The 21,367-nt window shown below is 41.7% G+C and overlaps 1 long non-coding RNA gene across 8 annotated transcripts in view; it reads left to right on the forward strand.

Annotated features, from left to right (window-relative positions):
* Positions 1-21,367, forward strand: part of LOC106557702 — a 130,446-nt gene that overhangs the window by 95,796 nt on the left and 13,283 nt on the right. For 4 of the 8 annotated variants that reach the window (XR_005377591.1, XR_005377594.1, XR_005377595.1 and 1 more), the window contains one exon: positions 718-810. This is a non-coding gene — a long non-coding RNA (uncharacterized LOC106557702). Of the gene's footprint in view, positions 1-717; positions 811-894; positions 1,186-5,634; positions 5,950-21,367 lie in introns of those variants that run through there. The other 4 variants (XR_005377593.1, XR_005377598.1, XR_005377592.1 and 1 more) reach the window with 2 other exon arrangements.

The following is a 21,367-nucleotide window of genomic DNA, read 5'->3' on the forward strand; positions in this document are numbered from 1 at the left end:
ATGAAGATTTGGAGTCAGCTACAATTTGATTTTTTTTCTAATGAAGAATAAAACACTGTGTCATATTTTTAAGCATGAGAAATTTTGGAAGTAGAGGCAAGTTGACAACCTAAGTTAAAATTCTTCTCTTTGATCTCTGCATCTTCTTACTTCTGGTAAAGATGTCAGAACCAGGTAGACATACATAAGGCAGGTACTTTGGGGCATGTAACATGAGGCCCCAGAACTTTTGATTGACCAGAAGGTATTCAACCTTTAAAGAAGTGGTATAGAGTAGAGCTAGGAGAATAAGCTAGGTTCAATCTGAACTTCACCACTTACTAGCTGTGTGATCTGCAAGATATTATTTATCCTTTTTGTACCTCAATTCCATCATTTGTATATGGGGATAATAATAGAGTACTCTATAATATTATTGAGATGATTAAATGAGCTAATATATTTATAGTACTTGGAACATTGTCTTGCCCAGGATTAGGGCTCAGTGAATGTTAATATCAACATCATCATCATTATCATCATTTCATGGAGCTGTGTCAGGTGACTAGGGTACTAATTTGACTTTACTCCTTTCCTTTTGTAAAACATCAAGTAGTAGATAAGCTGGACTAAGATCAGCTGTTTGTAAACACATCTTTAGCACCAGACATAATTTTCAAACATAAAATTCAAAAGGATCTTAGCATATATGTATTCATTGATGTTCTTTAATTCTAGTTGCTTAAATCAACAAGAGAAAGAAAAGAAATCCGTGGGTTCACATAAAATAGCCCAGGAAGATCCAGCTTCAAGAATAGCTGGGATACACAGGTACAAAGTTATCAAGATCAGTTTTGTTTGTTTGTATCTGTCTCCTCATCCCCTCTGCTTTCCCTCTTTCTACTCCATCCCCAGGATCACCTGCCCCTCCTCATCACAGGACAGCTGCTAGAAGCTCCCAGAAGAATATCCTTCTAAATCTAATATACTGAAAAAGAAAGAGCATCTCTTCTCTAGTATTCCCTGTGAATGTTCTGACTTTCATTTTGATTGGCCTGGCATGGACTGCATGTCCAATCCTACACCATTTATAAGGCCCAGAGGAATGTATTACACTGGTTGGCTACTTGAGTCACATATTCTACCAGCAAGACTGGGAAGAAGAAAGGAACCCTGTCCCTGAGATCAGACAATGGGAATAAACTGTACCCACCAGCCTTGCTTTGCACCCTACTTTCCTGCAGGCCATTCTCAAAATCCCAAGTGTTCCCAGTTTGAAGCCCGTTGGATGTGGGGATCTCTATATTTTGCAAGTTTTCCAGCTTGCAGATCCTATTGGAGCAATTACCATGGGAGCATTCAAGGGCCTGAGCAGTCCCCTGAGGGAAGTTCCATTGAGTGTCTCCTAAATTGTAGCAGGCTGACAGCTACCAGCTCCAATGTCCCATAAGGCTTTGACTTGTCTCTGTGTGCTCCCCATCAGTGCTGTCTATCATAGACTTGTGTACAGTAGTAGGCAGGAGAATCATTTGGGTTGAGTTCTATAGCACCCAAGGTGCCACATGCCTCCTGTTCTAGTTATTTATTGCAGCTTAGAACAACAACAATTTATTAGTATCTCATATGGTTCTGGAGTCAGGCTCATCTAGGCATTTCTGGCTTCCAGCTTTGGTTACAGACAGCAGCTAGGGCTAGAGTCCTCTTGAGGCTTCTTCATTCATATACATACTGCATTCCCTAGGCGGAGAAGATCAAATGGCAGAAGCTAGAATATTTGGGACTCATTGTTCATCTCTCTCTTTTTCTCTTTCTCCCCATCTCAAAGGTACCACATGGTACCCTGAGCAGGACAGCCTCCGGGTTGTCAGATTTCTTATAGGGCAGATGAAGTCACCAAGAGTGAGTATTCCAAGAGAACAAGGAAGAACCTCTTTGCCCCTTTTCATACCCGGTCTTGGAAGTCACACAGTGTTACTTCTGTTGCACTCTTTCAGTTGAGGCAATGACAAAGCCCACCCAATTTCAAGGGATGGGAACATCTACCTATCTTCTATCTTTCAGTGGGAGGTGTGTCAAAGAATGTACAGCCCTCTTAAAACCATCTTACCCCGGGGGATGACTTTGGGTCAATCTAAACAATGTGTGCTTTCCAGGTCTCCGAGAAACCACTTCACACTTTTAAAGTCACATTTTAGGGATTATCCTCAGTCATTTTATTCTGATTCTGTCTTGCTTTTGGTGGGAATGAGGCAAGATTATCACGGCATAGCAAGAAAAGTGGTTTCTTAAACAACCATGTGCCAGGAAAGCGGCTTAGACATTGCATGCAAACGTAGTGGTCTCCATTTGGGCACATTGACATATTTTTGATAGTTGGGATCCTTTCAACACTTGTGAAAATATTGTAATACTTCACCCCAGTAGTTTGGGTTTTTCCTATAGAATACAGCTAAATTCTGGAAAAGCAGTAATGAGGCACTCTGAAGGTACTGTGATATAATCTGTTATTACCTGGAGTTTGATCATTTTCAGGAAAAAAACAATGTTATCTTTAAGATGAGCTCTATTATTCATTGAAAACTTTGGCATGTCTTCATATTCACAGTAAAAGGGAAAATACACACACATCTGACTGTACCAAGACTCAATGCTCTGCTTTCTGCAACCAGCCCATCCTTGTGGTGATTAGATTACCCAGCACGTAAAATCAGAAGGCAGAGAGAAAGCAAGATAGGGATATAGCTACCTAACCCTTCAGAGGAAACCACTTAACAGCGGTTTAGGGAATCCTCATTTGTAAGTATGTTTAAGAAAGGATTGCATAGGTGAAAGACATGCAAATTAGGTCTTCGTTTTAATTTCTGACACCTAGCCCAGGTCTAACTCCTTTTCTTGAAACTTACATGACTTCAAGATAGTGAAAGAATAAAATTCTCCGCTGTAGAATTGACTTATTATTAGGAGCTAAGTTCTGCTGAGTAAAGAGTACTAGGTTAAATGATAAAACCAGCAAAGAAGGTCTTTAGTTTTCTATTCCTTAGGGTGCTAACATTTGGGTCAGTGAAATCCATCCTCTCACTAGTGACTCTGACAGAACTAACTTGGGGATGCTATCACCAACATCTTTATTCCAAAGGCTTAGGACTCTGTCTAGTTAATTGGTAAATGTTTATGATGCTGGCTCCTGGGGTTCATTCCACAGGCATTCAACATGCATTTATTGAGCATCACCATATGCCAGCAGTTGTTCTAGGTACTTGGTTTACAGAAATGAACAAGGCAGTCAGTTTTGATGTATGGAGCTTATAGTTTAGCACCATGTCTTTCTGGAAAAGCAACAGTGGGGAGAAGTTCTATACATTATTCATTTCTACTTTAAAGCCAAGAGGGAGACCGAGAGGAAGTTTTCTGAGCTTTACAGTTGAATGATGATCTTTCTTATCTTCCAATCCTGTAATACGTTGTAGAGAAAGTGCAGAGAACCCCAGAGGTGGCTGATACAATAGCAAATGTTTTCCAGAATATGAGTCTATTAGTTAAATTTCCCCAAGATACAAAATCACAAATACTTGTTCAAAGTGCATCCTTGTCATTCTCTATCAATGTGAAATTTTGTAGCTTGGGACAGAGCTGGACTAGACTCATTAACTTGGGGTTAAGCTGAAAGGGAAAGAACCAAGATGCTGTTGCTGGAAAAAAAATAGAGGGGCAGGTAGGATACAGTGTCTATTTAATCAACAAATATTTATTAATTCCCTAGGAATTATAGGGTCGTTCTAGGGTTGTTTTGGTAAACAGGACAAACTGACTCCCTTGTGTATGTCGTATTCTAGTAAGGGAGACAGGAAAGAGATTAATGCAAATAAATTCTATAATGCAGAGTAATGTGGAAGAGAATGACAGAGGTAGGTGTTTGAGATAGATTAATCACAACACAATACTCTAAGGAATTGAAATTCAAGCCAGATCTGAAGAGTATGCAGGAGTAAGTCATGCAGAGATAGTAGCCTGGGACAAAGCAAGTGATCCAGTAGGACAGGACAAACAGAGAGATGCAAAGAGCAGGAGAACTTGCAGTAGCACATATCCCATTGGTGCTGAGCCATCTGGTAGTGGGCTATATCTGGAAAGAAATGATCCAGCTATTTAAACAGGATTATAGACACTTCAGAATTAGGGCATCGAGGAAAAGCTGACACCATGAAAGCGAGGTAAACTCTACCTTTACAGGTAAAGATTGACCTTTGAGATTTGGATAAAACTGAGCTGGTGAGGTTCAGCTGCCGCTGAGAAGAGATGTGGAGGCCTTGAAGCAAGTTTAACTTTGGAGTCCATCGGTTTTCAGAATTGAGGGTCAGGGGACCTCATTCTATGGGGTGGAGGTGGACGGTGGTTGCTTCCTTCTTGGCTTAATCTGCCATCCTGAAAATGTACTTGAGACTGGACTTTGTGTAAACTTTAACTACTGTGTGTCTGAATGGAATTAAACTTTAGAAAGAAAAAAATATATAAAGGATCCTAAATTTTCTCTTCTGCATTAGGCAGGTGAGAATAATCCAAAGTCTCTTGGGGCCCCATAATATACAGAAATTCCTAAATCACTTAATTCACCACCCCTACTACATCATGAGGCCAAGATCTTGCTTTTGGCTCTCGAGGTTGCAATAGGGTTTGGTGATTCTGTTGGAGGAAATTGCTGTACATCCTCACATGATAGAGACTATTAATCCAGAATAAGGCCTGCTTACTGCTTTCTGTGGATGTGAAATGCCTAAATTTCCTTCTCTAGGAAGGAAAAGATGCTGTGATGCTGTGGCCAAAAGGTAGAGTTGACTCTCTGCTTTCCATCGTAGGTTCTGTCATCTTCCCTACTAAGATTATGATATTTTTTGCGTCCTTTCTGATACTTCTCTTTGGTTACTCTTCCTTTGGTCTATTCTCCAAAATTGTGGACTTTTCCTTGAGCATGAATTGCTTTCTACCTTTCAGGGATGGGGACCATTCTTCACCCTTTGTTCCTATCTCTAGCTTAGTCTACATGGTCTGGTCCACGGTCTTCTTCTAGTACTTCAGTAGGCCCTTGTTCTTCTTAGACAACCTACTAGTAGAGGGGTTTTTCCTTGATCTTTCCATGGACTCTTATTTTTTTAAGTTTATTTATTTAAGTAATCTCTACATTCCCTATGGAGCTTGAACTCCTGACTGTGAGATCAAGAGTCATATATTCCTCCAACTGGCATGAGCCAGTTGCCCCAGACTGTGTCCTTTAGTAGGATCAGCAGAAGGTCAACAAAAGACCTCACTGAACTTTGAAGCTATAGACCTGCCTCTTATGATTTCTTTTTATCTTCTGTGTTTCCCATAACTCTTACCTACTCAGTCTATGGACAGTACTCTCTCATTATCAGGCTCCAAAAAACTACTTCACCCCTGCCTTGTGGTCCTTAGTCAAGCTTAGAGGAAAGTTAGCTTGGCAAAGGTGTAATTGGCTTGCCTACTCCATTTCCCTTTCTTCCTGGCTACTCAGCTAGACTACATTTCCTAGACTCCTTTACAGTTAGTTGTAGACATGTACCTGAGTTCTATCCAGAAGAATATGGCCCATGAAAATTTTCCATGAGCTCTCTACCATTTTCTGTTTTTCCTACTTACCAGGTGAATGGAGAAGATTCTAACAAACTAAGATGAGGAGTCATGAGATGAAGGAGTCTGGGTCTTAACCAAACCAAGAGAACCTGGTGGAATTTATATGAATAAGAACTACATTTCTAAATTGCTGGATTGCTGAAATTGTAGAGCTTGTTTGGTATAGGGCTAACATTATTTACCCTAAATAATACAGTTGGTCCCATCTCTTTCCTAAGGTACTGCTCCACACAGACACACATACATTCTCCTAAACTTCCCCTAGATCCCAGACCACCTGAACAGGTCTGCAGGTCATTCCCAAGAGGCACTGGGTCTAACAAGGAGCACATGCATAAGAAACAAAGGCCCTTCTTTCCCAAACCAAATCCATGATAGTTAACTTTTATTTTTTTATTTTATTTTATTTAAATTTTTTATTTTTATGATAGTCACACACACAGAGAGAGAGAGAGAGAGGCAGAGACATAGGCAGAGGGAGAAGCAAGCTCCATGCACCGGGAGCCCGACGTGGGATTCAATCCCGGGTCTCCAGGATCGCGCCCTGGGCCAAAGGCAGGCGCTAAACCGCTGTGCCACCCAGGGATCCCCATGATAGTTAACTTTTAGTGAGCACTGGCTAAATGCCAGTCATTGTGGTAAGCAAAGGCAGATTTACAGTAAAGCCAATGAAGCTGAAATTTGGGACCTCTTCACATGCAGGACCCTTCTTAAGGCTCTGAAAGGGGACTTAGCATGTTCACATGGTTATGTTTTCATAAAATTTGCAAATGTAAATGTTTTCATTTATTTTAATTTGTGTGAGGGTATATTTGTATAAACTTCAGGCCCCACCAAATCTAGGTACAGCTTTGAAGCAGAATGTTTAATATGTGTTTTCAAATGGCATCCTCACAGCAACTGTGTAATAGTTTCTATTATTTTAGAAGAAATTACCAGAAGAAATTCGCTGCATGAAGACTTTAAGTCACTTGTCCCAGATCACCCAGCTCTGACTTGTTGGAACCAGGATTCAAGCAAAGGCTCTCAAGTCCAAGGTTGTTGAGGCCTGCATGGGGTCTCTAGCCCATGGGTTACCTGCATGTAGTCCAGGGAAGCTGAAGCAGCAACAGTGGCAACAGTTAGCATATTTCTCTTGGCCCCTCTGCATGACATTCTTTTTCTTTTTCTTTCACCCTAATTTCTTTTTTTTTATTTTTCTTTTCTTTCTTTCTTTTTTTTTTTTGTTTTTTAGATTTAATTTATTTGAGAGAGAGAGAGAGCATGAGTGTGGGGGGTGGGGAGGGCAGAAACAAACTCCCCACTGAGCAGAGAGCCCTAGGTGGGGCTTGATCCCAGGACCCCGAGATCCTGAGCGGAAGGCAGATACTTAACCAACTGAGCCCCCCAGGTGCCCCCACCCTAATTTCTTTAGACCCAGATAAAACAGGCTGGAGAGTTTTTTCAGGGTTGCATTAAAGTGTTAATTTCACACACTAGGAAGCACATAGGATTTAGCATCAAAAGACATGAGTTTTAGGATACAGAAACAATGGGGTGTAATGGCACAGATTTTGCCAAGAGATTGCTGGAGGTAGCAGTAAGCAATTGGATCAAAAGACTGTTGTAGGCTGTCAAAGGGAGTGGAACAGCTTCAAAGCTCATTACTGCCTCACTTCCTGAGGCTCACAGGTTGCAAAGGAACTGGAAGATGTGGAGAATAAACAGGCTGGCTTGGAAAGGGGGATTAAAACATGCAACTCCAGATGAGCCTTCAGGGCCAGCGGTGCCCAAGGGCTTGTGGGTGCATACCCAGCTGTTACCTGTGTGGGGGTTTTATCCGCAACTAATACACCAGCTGGTGGAGTTTTATTTCCTTGTTGACTTTTTTGCTACCACCTGGGGAGTCTTGGTAACTGTAAACAAAGATTTAGAACACTAATAAAGTGTCAGGCGCCAATTCAGTTGACTCTGTGCAGATACTAAAATCAAGTAAGCTGTGGATGAGCAGCTGGCATGGGGGACCCCAGCCACTTGGGCTGGTGGGAAGCAGGAGGAGGCCAGGAATAGGGAATGAGAGAGAAAGGGATTTGATTGCTGAAGTCCCTGTGTTCAGGGCCCATGGCTCAGGCACTTGTGGTACATGCTGTTGGATGGGCAGGAGATCCCAGGCCCTGGCTGCTATGAGTATTGGCTGCTAAGGGCTCACAAAGGCTCCCTTCCCCAAGCATTGCCCTCAACTCATGCTTACATCTTTACACTTCCACCAGGAGAAGCCTATAGAAATGACTGACTGATACAAAGATACAAAAGGAAAATTCCCTTGCCTTAATGAGGGGACTGATCATGTCAGCATTGTGATTTGTGCTCCAGTGTCTTTCATGGATCAGACCAAGTTTAGATTTTACCTGAACACATGTCTTTGACTGGCTTCTTCCCCTATCTTGTCTGCTTTTCTCCCTTAGATGCTTCTCCTAAAAGTCCTTTCTCAATGCACTATAGGCACCTGATTTTCCCCCATCTTGAGCTCTACTTATGGGGATGACCTAACATGGCGCTTAGGGTTTTAGGCTGTCATTGCCACAGCCAACTTTGGTAGGAGGTGAGCAGGGTTTTGAAGTAGGCAGTACCCAGAGATGTGTATTCAGGCAAATCCTCCAGCTATGTGTATATGTAAAGGATGGTAGGTAGAGATAGAAGATATATTTTGAGGAGCAGGTGTCAGCTCCCAGGGAAAGGAAACAAGTGGGCTGAGAATGGATATCAGGGTCTTTTTTTTTTTTTAAGATTTATTTATTTATTTATCATAGACAGAGAGAGAGAGAGAGAGAGAGAGAGAGGCAGAGACACAGGAGGAGGGGGAAGCAGGCTCCCATGCAGGGAGCCTGACGTGGGACTCGATCCCGGGACTCCAGGATCCTGGGCCAAAGTCAGGCTTTAAACCGCTGAGCCACCCAGGGATCCCCGGATGTCAGGGTCTTAACCAGGAAAATACAAGTAGAATACTTAGCAAGAAAACCAGAGAGAAATCCGGTGCTAGAGCCCAGGTCAGCAAAACCAGGGGCAAGGTATGCTCTGACTTATAGTATACACGGAGGTCCAGGGATCTTATGGGACGCATCAAATCCTTGGTCTGTTGGTGGCAAAACCTAACTATATATTAGCCATGTGCATCTGGACAAGTTAATTTTCTTTTGTAAACCTCAATTCCTTCATTTGTAAAATGGCACATAGCATACATTCAAGAAATAGAAACTATTTTATTATATAAATAATATTCTAGGCCACAGTGGGTAATGGAATTTTTGTCTGCTATGTAATGGCCCTGGATTTCTACCGATGTCCCTGGATTTCTACCTAGGGCCCATTTGTAGATTTCTGGATTTCTACCTGGATTTCTACCTAAGGCCAGTTTGCAGATCCAAATTTGTAAAGTAAAGAAATGCAAAGCTATGCAATACGAAGTAGGGGCTGACATAATGGCCAAATCAACCTGCAAGGTCATAATGATGTTTGTATGATGATCAATCATTTGGCATTTTAAAGCCCAGAGCTCTGAGTTGCCATTTTTACATCTTCAGAGCCAGTCTTAGAAAAAAAGAGGAAAGAAGAGAGGGAGAGGGAGAGAAAATTATAAGCCAAGAATCCTCTAGCTGTGACCATCATTCATCCAGAATTGGACCCAAGAGGGTCTGTTAGGGAAAGTTGGACAGTCAATAGTTATTGACCCCAAGTCTAAAATTGCAAGAGTTTTTTCTACTTTGGCAGACACTACATTCACAATGCCAGATTGCCAGTGCCTAAATAAAACTGGAAATTCCAAACGACAAAAACATTAGGAACCCTGAGTCACTCAAACCTTCTTTCACTAGGACTATTCTCTACTCCCTCTATACTTCTAGTACAGAGTGTATGATCCTTTTTTTTTTTTTTTTTAAGATTTTATTCATGACAGACACAGAGAGAGAGGCAGAGACATAGGCAGAGGGAGAAGCTGGCTCCCTGCAGGGAGCCAGACGTGGAACTCAGTCCTAGGACTCTGGGATTGCATCCTGAGCCGAAGGCAGATGATCAACCACTGAGCCACCCAGGTGTCCTATGTGATCCTTATTTTAGGAAAGGATTCAAAGAAGCAGATCTTGAGATGATAATTCACGTGCAATTTGGTTTATTGAAGAGGTTCTCTTGGGAAAAACTGGGTGCAGAAAGCAGGACAGAAAAGGGAAGAAGCAAAGTAGAGTTCCAGCCTTGGCGTGATCCTATAGTGGAGGATAGAGGAGTAAGTTACACCTCAGATTTTGGTCTAATCCCAAAGCAAGGGAGCTGGGCTTTCATTTTTCCACCCTAGTTCATTATTGGATAATGACCATTCTTGAGGACATAAAATCCCAGGAACTTCTGTCTCTCACTGACCACCCCAGTGGCCAAGGGTGTTTTTTTAAAGAGAATCAGAGTTGAACAATTAGAAGCAAAATACATAGAAAGGAAAGGAAGGCAAACTGAAAAGGTCAAAGGAACCCCAGGACATGTGAGTAAAACACCAACGTATAGCTAACTTAAGATGTGCTAACAGATACGCTAACTTATGCATACTTAAAATTATTTTAAGGGTCTGGAAAAGGCTAGTCAGTTCTGCAAATATGCAGTTTATTCTATACGCTTTAGTGTTATAAAACAAGTAAGGCATAGGATTTAGCATTAGAAGATGTCTTAGTTCTGGCTCTGACTCGTATAAACTGTGATCTTGAGGGAGTCACTCAACTTCCCTGAGCCTCAGTTTCTAGAGCTACAAAATGGATTATTATTTTATTTTTTAGTAGGCTCTCCACTCAAAGTGGGGCTTGAACTCATAACCCCGAGATCAAGAGTTGTATACTCTACTGACTGAGCCAGCTAGGTACTCCTAAAATGGGTTATTTAGCTTTTTATTTATTTATTTATTTATTTATTTATTTATTTATTTATTTATTTATTTATTTTTGTTATTTAGCTTTTTAAATATACATTGCTATTTTCTGCTAGATCCAGAGGTTTTGATATATGTGTTTTAAGACCTTGAATAGGATGGTAGATTTTTTTTTTAATTTTGTCTTGCAACTTAGTGTATTATTTTTCCTTTATATTTCAAACCATTTTAAGCCATATATATTTCCTATATATTTCAAGCCAATTCAAATACAGAATTGTTTCTTTTATGATATTAGGTCTCCTTTTATGCTTTTTGGCCTGCATTCAATTTCAATTCAATCTGATATTAATATAGCTGTATAGCTTTCTATTAGTTAGTAATTGCCTTTTTGTTCTTTTTCCATTTCTTTATTTTCAACTTTTCTGGATGATTATATTTTAGGTGTTTCTATTGTAAATCACACACAGCTGGATTTTTAAAATTCTGGTCTGATAATCATGTTCTTAAAGCTTAAAGCATAAAAAACTTAACAGAGTTTAAGTTATTCGGTGTCTCTCCCTCATCCTAAATAACCCAGGAACTTAATATGCTCGAGTTACTCACCGAACACCTTCCCCATCCATATTTTCCTTGGTAGTATTTGAATTATAGCTAGTTATATGAAAAATATCTTTCTCTTTTTGAGTCAATAGCAAACTACATTGATCATATTTTATAAAATTCTGTACTATTGTTTATGTACTCCATTTCATCTCTCTCAGGGTGTTTTCTTCTTTTGTCTGAAATACATAGTTTAGTAGTTATTTCAGTGAAGATCTGTGGGAAATTATCTCTTATTATTTCCATTTCATCTTGAGTAAATTAATTTCCTGTTGCTTTTTTTTTTTTTTTTTTTTTGCTCTTAGTGTTATTTCCTCATGTGTTTTGGAATTCTATTATTGAATGGAGGTTCTCTCCCTCCCTCTCTCTTTCCCCCATTCCCCCACCTCAACCCCCATGTCTCATAGTCTTGCAGATTTACATTCGGTTTCTTCTTCCACCACCTCCTAGGAACATTTAGTCAAAAGTAGGTCTTACATTGGTAGCTCACAGCTCCCAAACTTAACTGATATTGGAGTTATTACATACTCAGCAACTGAGGATGAAAGACTATTTCTTAAAGCTTCCCTGTCACACAGTTTTCCAAAAATGGTAGTTGAGACATAGTTTTAAGAGTGTATTTCAGTGTCCTTTAATGGGTGAGAAAATCTCAAACCTGGCTTCTGACTTCAGTGAGTTTGAAGAGTCTCTTCCTTCCCATGGGACACTTTTGCTCTTGTTACCACACAGCAATCCAGATTTCTCCATTGACCATTTGCTTCTGGATCTGGAGTTAAGTGAGTCTGAAAACTTAATCCCAGTTACTCCTCTGCATTCACTTCCATTTCTGGTCTTTGGAGTAGTTTATCTCAGTTTCTAGAAGGCGTTATTGTGTAAACTCTTCTTTCTCCGTGTCATATTTTGTGTGTGTGTGTGTGTGTGTGTCATATTTTGTATTAGCTATTCCTGCACAACACACTACCACTGAAAATTGAGTGGCTTACTGCAGGTCATTTTTCTTTTTAAAAATTTAAATTCAATTTGCCAACATATTGTATAACACCCAGTGCTCATCCCATCAAGTGCTCTCCTTAGTGCCTGTCACCCAGTTACCCCATCCCCCCACCCACCTCCCCTTCCGCAACCCTTTGTTTGTTTCCCAGAGTTAGGAGGCTCTCGTGGTTTGTCTCCCTCTCTAATTTTTCCCACTCAGTTCCCCTCCTTTCCCTTATAATCCTTTTCACTATTATATTCCACATATGAGTGAAACCATATGATGATTGCCCTTCTCCGATTAACTTATTTCACTCAGCATAATACCCTCCAGTTTCATCCATGTCAAAGCAAATGGTGGGTATTTGTCTTTTCTGATGGCTGAGGAATATTCCATTGTAAATATAGACCACATCTTCTTTATCCATTCATCTGTCAGAAGACATTATGTCTCCTTCCACAGTTTGGCTATTGTGGACATTGCTGCTATGAACATTGGTGCAGGTGTTCCAGCGTTTCACTACATCAGTGTCTTTGGGGTAAATACCCAGTAGTACCATTGCTGGGTCATAGGATAGCTCTATTTTTAACTTCTTGAGGAACCTCCATACTATTTTCCAGAGTGGCTGCACCAGTTTGCATTCCCACCAACAGCACAGGAGGGTTCCCTTTCTCCACATCCTCTCCAACATTTGTTGTTCCCTGTCTTGTTAATTTTCGCCATTCTCACTGGTGTGAGGTGGTATTTCATTGCGGTTTTGATTTGTATTTCCCTGAGGACAAGTGATATGGAGCATTTTTTCATGTGCTTGTTGGCCATGTGTAGGTCTTCTTTGGAGAAACGTCTGTTCATGTCTTCTGCCCATATCATGACTGGATTGTTTGTTTCTTGGGTGTTGAGTTTGAGAAATTCTTTATAGATCTTGGATACTAGCCCTTTATCTGATATGTCAATTGCAAATATCTTCTCCCATTCTGTAGGTTGTCTTTTAGTTTTGTGGACTGTTTCTTTTGCTGTGCAATAGCTTTTTATCTTGATGAAGTCTTAATAGTTCATTTTTGCCTTTGTTTCCCTTGCCTTCATAGATGTATCTTGCAAGAAGTTGACATGGCCAAGTTCAAAAAGGTTGTTGCCTGTATTTTCCTCTAGTATTTGTTGGATTCTTGTCTCACATTTAGATCTTTCTACCACTTTGAGTTTATTTTTGTGTGTGGTGTAAGAGAATGGTCCAGTTTCATTCTTCTGCATGTGGCTGTATTACAGGTTATTTATTCTCACTCATGTGTCTGGATTTTGACTTGAGTTTGGATAATCTGGGATGAGCTCAGCTGGGCAACTCTACTTCACTCTGCAGGAAATGAAAGAATAGAAAATCTGGATTTTTTTTTTTTATTGCTTGCTATCCAGTCACCTATTAGTTACCCACCCCACATTAGCCAAACTCAATGGTGGCCAAATGACTCGGGTACCATTGAAGAACCCATAAATATCCATCCCCTGTGGCACAGAGATGATAGAGAAGATGCAAAGGTCAAAACAGAATATCCCAGCACATGACCGAAGGAAAGTCAGAGGCAGTTGGAAAATCATTAGGAGACAGGGCATGCTCAAACAGAAAACCAAGACCTGCAAGTCTCAAAGGATATGATTGCCCAAGACATATTTTGTAAAATCACTCTTTTGGGGGATTTTGGAAACCTGTGACTTTTGGTTCACATGGGGGATACAGAGGCAGAGTGGACCTTATATCTCTAAGTGGGAAAATCTTGTCACCTTTGAAAGCTTGTCTTGCACTCAAAGAAATATTGCATCCTTTGAACTTTTTATTATGTAGGTCCCAGTAATCTAGTCTTTTGTACTGGAAAGAAGGAGAAGGCAAATTTTTCCATTCAATCAACACAGGAGTGGTAGTCAGGAAAGCTTGCCATTGTCAAGTTCTATGACCTTGGACAGTTCCTATGGCTTCCTGAGCCTCTGGTTTCTCCTGCAGAAAATAAGAAGGTTGAAATAAATGCCTTTAGGACTCTGAAAACTTAGTATATGTGGCTTATAAATGAGATGAATGGCACTTTTTTTTTAAATTAAAAAATATTTAGCACTGACTGTCCATGTTCTGGTCTCTTTACTGAATCACTGGGAATCTTGAGAAAGAACTTTATATTTTCCATTTTCCCCTCCCTTCATTTTAAAATTTATTTTTTTCTTTCATGCCTCTCAGGCAAAGGAAAGCCAGGTCTGACAGTTTCCCTGACAGGCAAAATGTGATTTGATAACGGTAAAATGAAAAAGCTAGAAGCTTGTAAATTTAGATTTCCAGCATGTGTACTCATTTCCTGGCCTCATGGACATCCCAGTAATTATCTAGAATTATACATAATTTACCTACTTCCATTTTCTAAGAAATTGTCAGCTTTAAGGTCAGAGTTTGACAATTTATTGGTTTGCCCTGCAGAAATAAATTGGGGGCATCTGGGGCTGGAGTCTCTAATGTGTGCAGTTGGGGCCATAGATGTGAAGCTGCCTCCTATTTATAGCTGAGCAAGCCTAATTGTTGCTTTTCAATCTAAATAGAAAGGCTCTGTTTACTGCTGCTTTTAATTGTAACAAGCTGGTGAAAAAGCATGCAGGGCCTCTTCAGTAAAGGCAATTCAATAAAAGCATTTTGTCAATAAATTATTATTGCCATCATGAAAACCATGCACAGCATTCAAATATAAAGCAAGCAACGGCTCAACTTATCCCTTTGATGGACCTCGCATAACGCTTTTAAATTTTCTTAATTCATTCTCTATCTCTCCCATTTTCATAGAATGTTAGAGCTGATAAAGGGATTGTGGATTTTCTTAATCCCTACCCTTCATTTTACAGAGGGAAATCTGATTTCCCTTTTCCTTCCATAGCATCTCTCAGCATGACTGGTTAATCCAGGAGTGGACATGTGGCTCAAGGGTAGCCATGTATAGATCTGGCTGAGCTAATAAATTTTCTTTCTTTGGGAAGTTGAACCACACACACACACACACACACACACACACACGTGCGTGCGCGCACAGGGACTGTTGCAGCCACCTAGCAGTGAAGGGCAGAGATACAGATTCTTGTAGCCTTAGGAGTGTGGCTGCCAGTAAGGACTATGAGGAAGTTTGCAAGTAAATGGAGAGATTCTGCAGAGAAAGCAAAGTAGAACAGATGCGCAGAAAGAAGAGATAGATACTTCAGTCCCTGAGATGTGAGAAAGCCCATCTCAGATTACAGAGCTGCCTGCCACATCTGCCACTGACCCTACTCACATGACAGCTCAACTGAGCCCACAACTTTCCAATTCAGTTCCAATTGCTAGCCTCAGAAATGTGAACTAAATGGTTATTGTTTCAAGTCACTAAATTTTGGGATGGTTTATTATGCAGCATTGTTATGGTAATGGGTAACTGATACAAAATGGTTGGGAAGTCCCGTACAAAGACATACAAACACACCAGCTCCCGTGGACCCTGGAGCGTGGAGAAGGCTGAGATTATTTGTAATCCCTGTATGGAGCAAGCCCAGCCCAGTGGCTCTTGGCTCTGCCTTCTCTATCTTTGTTTAGGGACAATTTCTTCCTGATTCAGAGAATCTCAGATAAAATGAGACCCTGAGGGATATTCTGTTCCTTTCTGAGGCTACTACCCTCAGCTTCCCTGGTGAGATGGAAAGAAACCGGAGATCCCTTTTTTCCTGGAGGTCAGGTTCTAATTTCTCCATTCAACAGATTTCATTCCATACCTTCCACTCTTAGAGGCCCATTATTCCTCTCTTATCCTCACAACATTGTGTGTTGTCAAGGCTAGCCATGGGTCTTCTCTAATTTGTATAAGGAGTCAAGAGTTCTCATTTACACTCAGAGAAAGACAGTAGCTCTTTCACAAGCCATGCAAAAGCACCTAGGTCTGTTCTGGAAAGGGTTAGTGCCCCTTCAAGGTAGAAAACCTTAAGGCCCGGTGAAAAGTCAAGAATTGATAAATTCCAGAATCCCTTTTTACACAACGGAAGATGTCCCTCTAGCTATATTTCCAAGAAACATTTTCTCCTCTTTTTTAAGACCAACTCTGTCTCTGGATTCAGAGGAGCCAGGATAGGCTTAGTTAAGATTTTTCTGTTTTGCTGTATCTAGACAACTAGCTAATGATCTGGTTTGACTCAGTGTGATAGAGGAGCTTAACCCTTGCACCCTTGGTGCTAAGTGTCTGGGGGGAGGGGCAAAGGGAGCAGAGAGCATTTTTGGAAGGACCATCTTGTTTGGGGTACTGTACTACGTACTGCGGGTACATTACATCATTTGAGTCTTGTCACAATCCTGTGACATGGCTACTCTTAGTATCTTCATTTTATAAATAATGAAATAGAGGCTCAGAAGGGAAAGTATTTGACAAAGTTTACCCAAGAAACAGATCAGTGTTCCTTCTTGAACCCTACTGGACCTTGCTAATTACAGGACATCATATCCATTTTCCACAACACATTTTTTTTTTTAATTTAAGAAAAAGTAAAGATAACAATATGATAACCACCTAAAATCCATTATGAAGAACTGATCATTCCTGGCCTTTTTTCTTGTTTCAAATATTTTAAATATTAAATCACTTTGACTCTTACTTACAACCTCATCCTACTACCTTCTTTTCACTCTCACCCTCCAAGAATAAATCTTTACCATTAGTCTCAGGTTTTTTGCTTCCAGCCCATTTTTCTATATACTTCAGATATCTTTCTGGGGGTGGAAAGTGTCATTCTCCTTACTGCTTCCTTCCAGGGATTTTGTGAATCCCACTCCTTAGAAAGTGCCAGAGACCTCTGCCTGCCCCTCCATGCTCCGTCTGCTCCCCATCCTCCCCCAGTGGTTTGTGAAGTTGCTGACAGTGAGCCCAGACAGAGCCGTGGCCAAATGGCCACCACTGCTCCCTGCTGCAGACACAATCCTTCGCTCTCAGCTCAGGCTGGTATTGTTCGATTCCAAGGACAATTAGGAACACTGCCTGGCATCTGTTTCCTGAGTTGTAGGGCAACTTGATATGATGCCATCTAGTGTCCTGACCTTTGCCAGCAAGAGAAATGAGGCATTACCCAAAATAAAACAAGTAGACAAGAAAGAAAGACAAAGAAAGATAGAAAGACAGAAAAACAAGAAAGAAAGAAAGAAAGAAAGAAAGAAAGAAAGAAAGAAAGAAAGAAAGAAAGAAAGAAAGAAGAAAGAAAGAAAGAAAAGAAAGAAAGAGGTTTTGACTAGCTTAAAACAGAAGCTTGAGTTTTTTTTCTTCTGTTTTATCACCACTGCACTGCAGGAGATACTGGAGGTATCCTACCTGTATCTCCCGCCCTTACTTCTTCAGTGCACAGTGGCCAGGCCACCAGCTGCCAGGACCTACATACCTCTGGGGCCACTCTGCTCAGCATGGAAAGTTGAAATGATGGAGAATTAGTGTCCCCTGAGAGCAGCTCTCAACAAAGGATGGATGTGAATTGATGTATAGTACAAATATTCCAGCTCCCTCTCAGGTAGGACAACAAAAATTCTGTGTCCAACATTTCCAGAGTTTTCCAATGGCATTAAGCTCCAACTGCCCAGAGTGCTAGCTGGCCCAGTTAGGTACCCTTTACTGGCTGCTTTGCTCTGTGTCTCAATCCCCTACTCCCCTGACAGTATTTCCTTTACTTCCCAAGTAACCAAATATACCACTTGCTTTAATATCTTTGTCTCAGGATCTCCTAACCAAACAAAACATCTCTGTGGCACATTGCAAAAATGGCCACCTTCCCCCCTTTCTATTTCTTTAGCCTGTGATGTTACAGCCCCTCCCATCAAGCAGTAGGCCGGTCGTGGGTCTTGCTTTTCCCCAATAGAACAAGGCAGGAGTGACAACAGGAACCTTGCACACATCTACTTTTTCCCCAAAACTCATAAGCAGTAATAAATGGTTGCTTTTTTTTAAGCCACTGAGCATTGAATGATTTTTCGCAGAACAGAAACCAAATGTTCCAACCCCCAACCCAAGTCTACATATGAAGCCCTCTTTTATGTGTATTTACTTGAATGACAGTATTGTTTTCCAAAAAAGAGGGGTGGGTAGGGAGATTTCTCAGGCACAGAGAAGTTAAATGACCTTCTCAGAATTGCCTAGCACAACGTGGCTGGCAGTTGCTGTGGGTATCCTGGTCCATTATGTTGCTCCAGGGCTTCCGTGCTGAATCACCTTGTCTGTCTGGGTTTGCCTACAAGCTGCTGCATTTTCTCTCCACCACGGCTGCCAGCCTGGCTGCTGGTTTTTTCCAAAGCTCTATCTTCACAGAACTGTGAAGTAGGAGGACCCTGTGTTTTCACGGATTGTGCCTATGACATATGTGTCGGATTGGGATTCAAGCGCCTGCAAAGCTGGCTCAAGATGGAGAGCTCCCCCAAAATACTGCAGTTGCTGGATGCTGGAGAATTTATGGAGCCTTCAGAGCCAGCAGGAGAGTAAACAATGCTGAATAGAGACAGGATGCTTAATCCTGGCTTTGCCTCTGGTATCTGAAGTCTCTTTCAGCTCTAAAATGACAGGATTAGGGGATGGAGTAGAGCTCACGGAGATACCAAGCAATGAGGTTAATTGTCTAATTTAAGAAAGTTCTGGTAGGCTAGAACAGTGGTTCTCAAACTGGGGTCCCTGTGCATCACCTGGAGACTTGTTAGAAGTGTAAAGTCTTGGGCCTCATCCCAGACCCTCTGAATCAGATTCTCTTGGGATGTGGCCCAGAAATCTGTGTATTAAGAAGCCCTCCAAGTGATTTGAATGCAGGCTTAAGTTTGAGAACAGCTAATGTAGAGCCATGTTATTCCGAATGTGGCTCGGGGCATTCACATCATCCCAGAGCTGGCTAAAGAAGCAGAAGCTCAACATGATCTCCTTAGCCCTCCTGAATCAGAATCTGCATTTAATAAGATCCCTAGGTGATTTCAGTGCACATCAAAGTGGAGAAGCCCTGGGTATAGATTCCTGGTCTCCAGGTTTGAAGATTGTGATTCATTAGATCTGGAGTGGGCCCCCCAAGTTTACATTCCTAAAAAGGTTACACTGCTGACCCTTCAGGGCAGGGATTATATTTGGAGCAGCAAAACTCTAGATTTTAGGCCAGGTTTAGAATCTTGGCCTTGGGATGGTTTCAAGCCAATTAAACTTGGTTTGAGCCACTCTACAGATGTGCAGGCTGTGCACTGCCCAAGTCTAGAAGGTGGGAGTTCACACAGACTATGAGTCAAGAACCTGAAACCCAAAGCTAAGTACAAGAAGAGGCAGGGGCTGGCTAACGAGTAGGTTTTGGAGAGAGAGCTGGGTTTGAATCCTAACACTGCAGCTTACATAGTTGTGTGATCGTGGGAAATACATTGAACTCCAAGTTTCAATTTCCTGTCTTATAAAATGGAGATGATCATACTTGCCTCACTTATACAAGAGATACGATGGTCAGTGCATAGCACAAGCCAAGGGAACAGCGGGTGTCATCAGACTTGGAGGCTCCTTCTCTTTCAGTCTCATCCTGGCTAGCGGCCTAATTGCCTGGTTCGGGCTGAAGGCCAGGTGAGTATGATGGGCTTTTCTTTAGAGCTCCCGGGGGTCAGATGAAGGTGAGATGGCAATAACTCAGGCTGTTTATATTAGGAACACTTCCCATGGGTTTGTTTGCACAAATCGATTCATAAAAATGACCAACGTGGTCAATTTCAAACCACACCCCAGGTTCACCTACCAAAGTCACAAAAGACAGTAAGCAGTCCCTGGGTCTGCCAAGGCTCCCTGCGGTGCCCCTGGACTCACGCAGAGGCTTTGTGAGGGCACTTTGGATAACCAGGCAGGGAAATCGGCCCTCTTCCATATAAGGGCCACAGCTAGACCCTTCCTGTATTTTTAGGAGAAAAAGACAGTCAGGAATGCTCTGACACAAACCTAAAGACCAAATTAAAGTCCAAACTTGGGGAGATGGATGAGGGGAGAGCCATTCTGGGTACAGAGCAGACAGTGAGATACTTTGAAAGCTCATCAATAACAAACCAACCGGGGCAACATTAAGAGGTCAGAACGTTTCTGACCTCTCACCATCAAGATGGTGTCAGAAACTAGACATCCCCAAATTTTCTTTTTAGGAGAAGTCTTCTAGAAGAAAAGGATTTTCTTTCTTTTTCTTTCTCAGGGTGGGGGGGGAGTTTTTAGGTGGGAAGGGCAGCTGCTAGACAGGATTTCATCCTAAAATGACCACTAGAGGGCCTCAGAGACCCAGGAAAACTTTTCCAGTTTCCAAGGAGAGGCCCTGAGGCCCTGAGAGGGAGCTGGTAGGTCTGGTTTGGGTGGGGTGCGGGAGGGTGGAACACTAGGGGTGATTTCTGAGAACCTTCTCAGCAGATGCTCATGTTCCCATGAGAAAGAAGTAGCCAACCTGTTAGTTAAGTTAGGTAATTAATTGATCAATTTATCCACTGATAAAAGATGTCTGCATGCAAGACCCTGTTCTGTCCTTGGAGTGAAAATAAAGATGAAAGTACAGGACTTTTATAAGTGAGCCGCTAGCTCAAAAGAAACCTAGTTTTAGTACTGGTATCAAGGACAGGATTGGAAGGTATGGATTTAGTATCCCATTACTTTCATGTGCTGCCCCAATAAATAAGATTAAAATCAAAACAGCATTTTGCTATGCAAATATAGCCTCAGGTGAAGTCCCATTGGGCCATACATTGGCCCCTCCTATATAGAAATTCTAGCACCGTCCTCATTGGCACTTTGCAATGTACGTTGAAGCAGAGATGAAGCTGTCTTCTCTATTACTGCTCAAACACCCTTAAAGTGTACAGAAAGGACACCAAAGAAACTCATTTAGAAACTCATTTTTCCTGAAGAGATCTAGAAAATAAGACAGCTATCTAAGTAGGGGGACATGCTAGAAGATGACCTACCAATGTGTGTTCCAACCAGAGAACTGCTGGTCCTGGGAGCCAGGAGGACAGAGCATAGGGCAGAGTCTGCTGGGGGAAGAGATTCCTCTCCCTTAGCCTCATGGCTGGCTCTACAGCCCTCCCAGAGGGCATTTTGGCTAAGGAAGCCTTTTACCAACATGACCTAAACCTGCCACCCTCACTCCCACTCCACCACAGCGGCAGCAAATTTATTGAGTAGGAAAGAAGGTTCCTGAAAGTTGGAGAAGGGTTGGGTCTCCCAGTCCATGGGTTTGCTCTGGGAGAGCTGAGTCCTAGATGACTTGCAAATATGGTCTCCTCT

This window comes from Canis lupus, chromosome 24, assembly GCF_011100685.1.
Source record: "Canis lupus familiaris isolate Mischka breed German Shepherd chromosome 24, alternate assembly UU_Cfam_GSD_1.0, whole genome shotgun sequence".
NCBI lineage: Eukaryota > Metazoa > Chordata > Mammalia > Carnivora > Canidae > Canis > Canis lupus.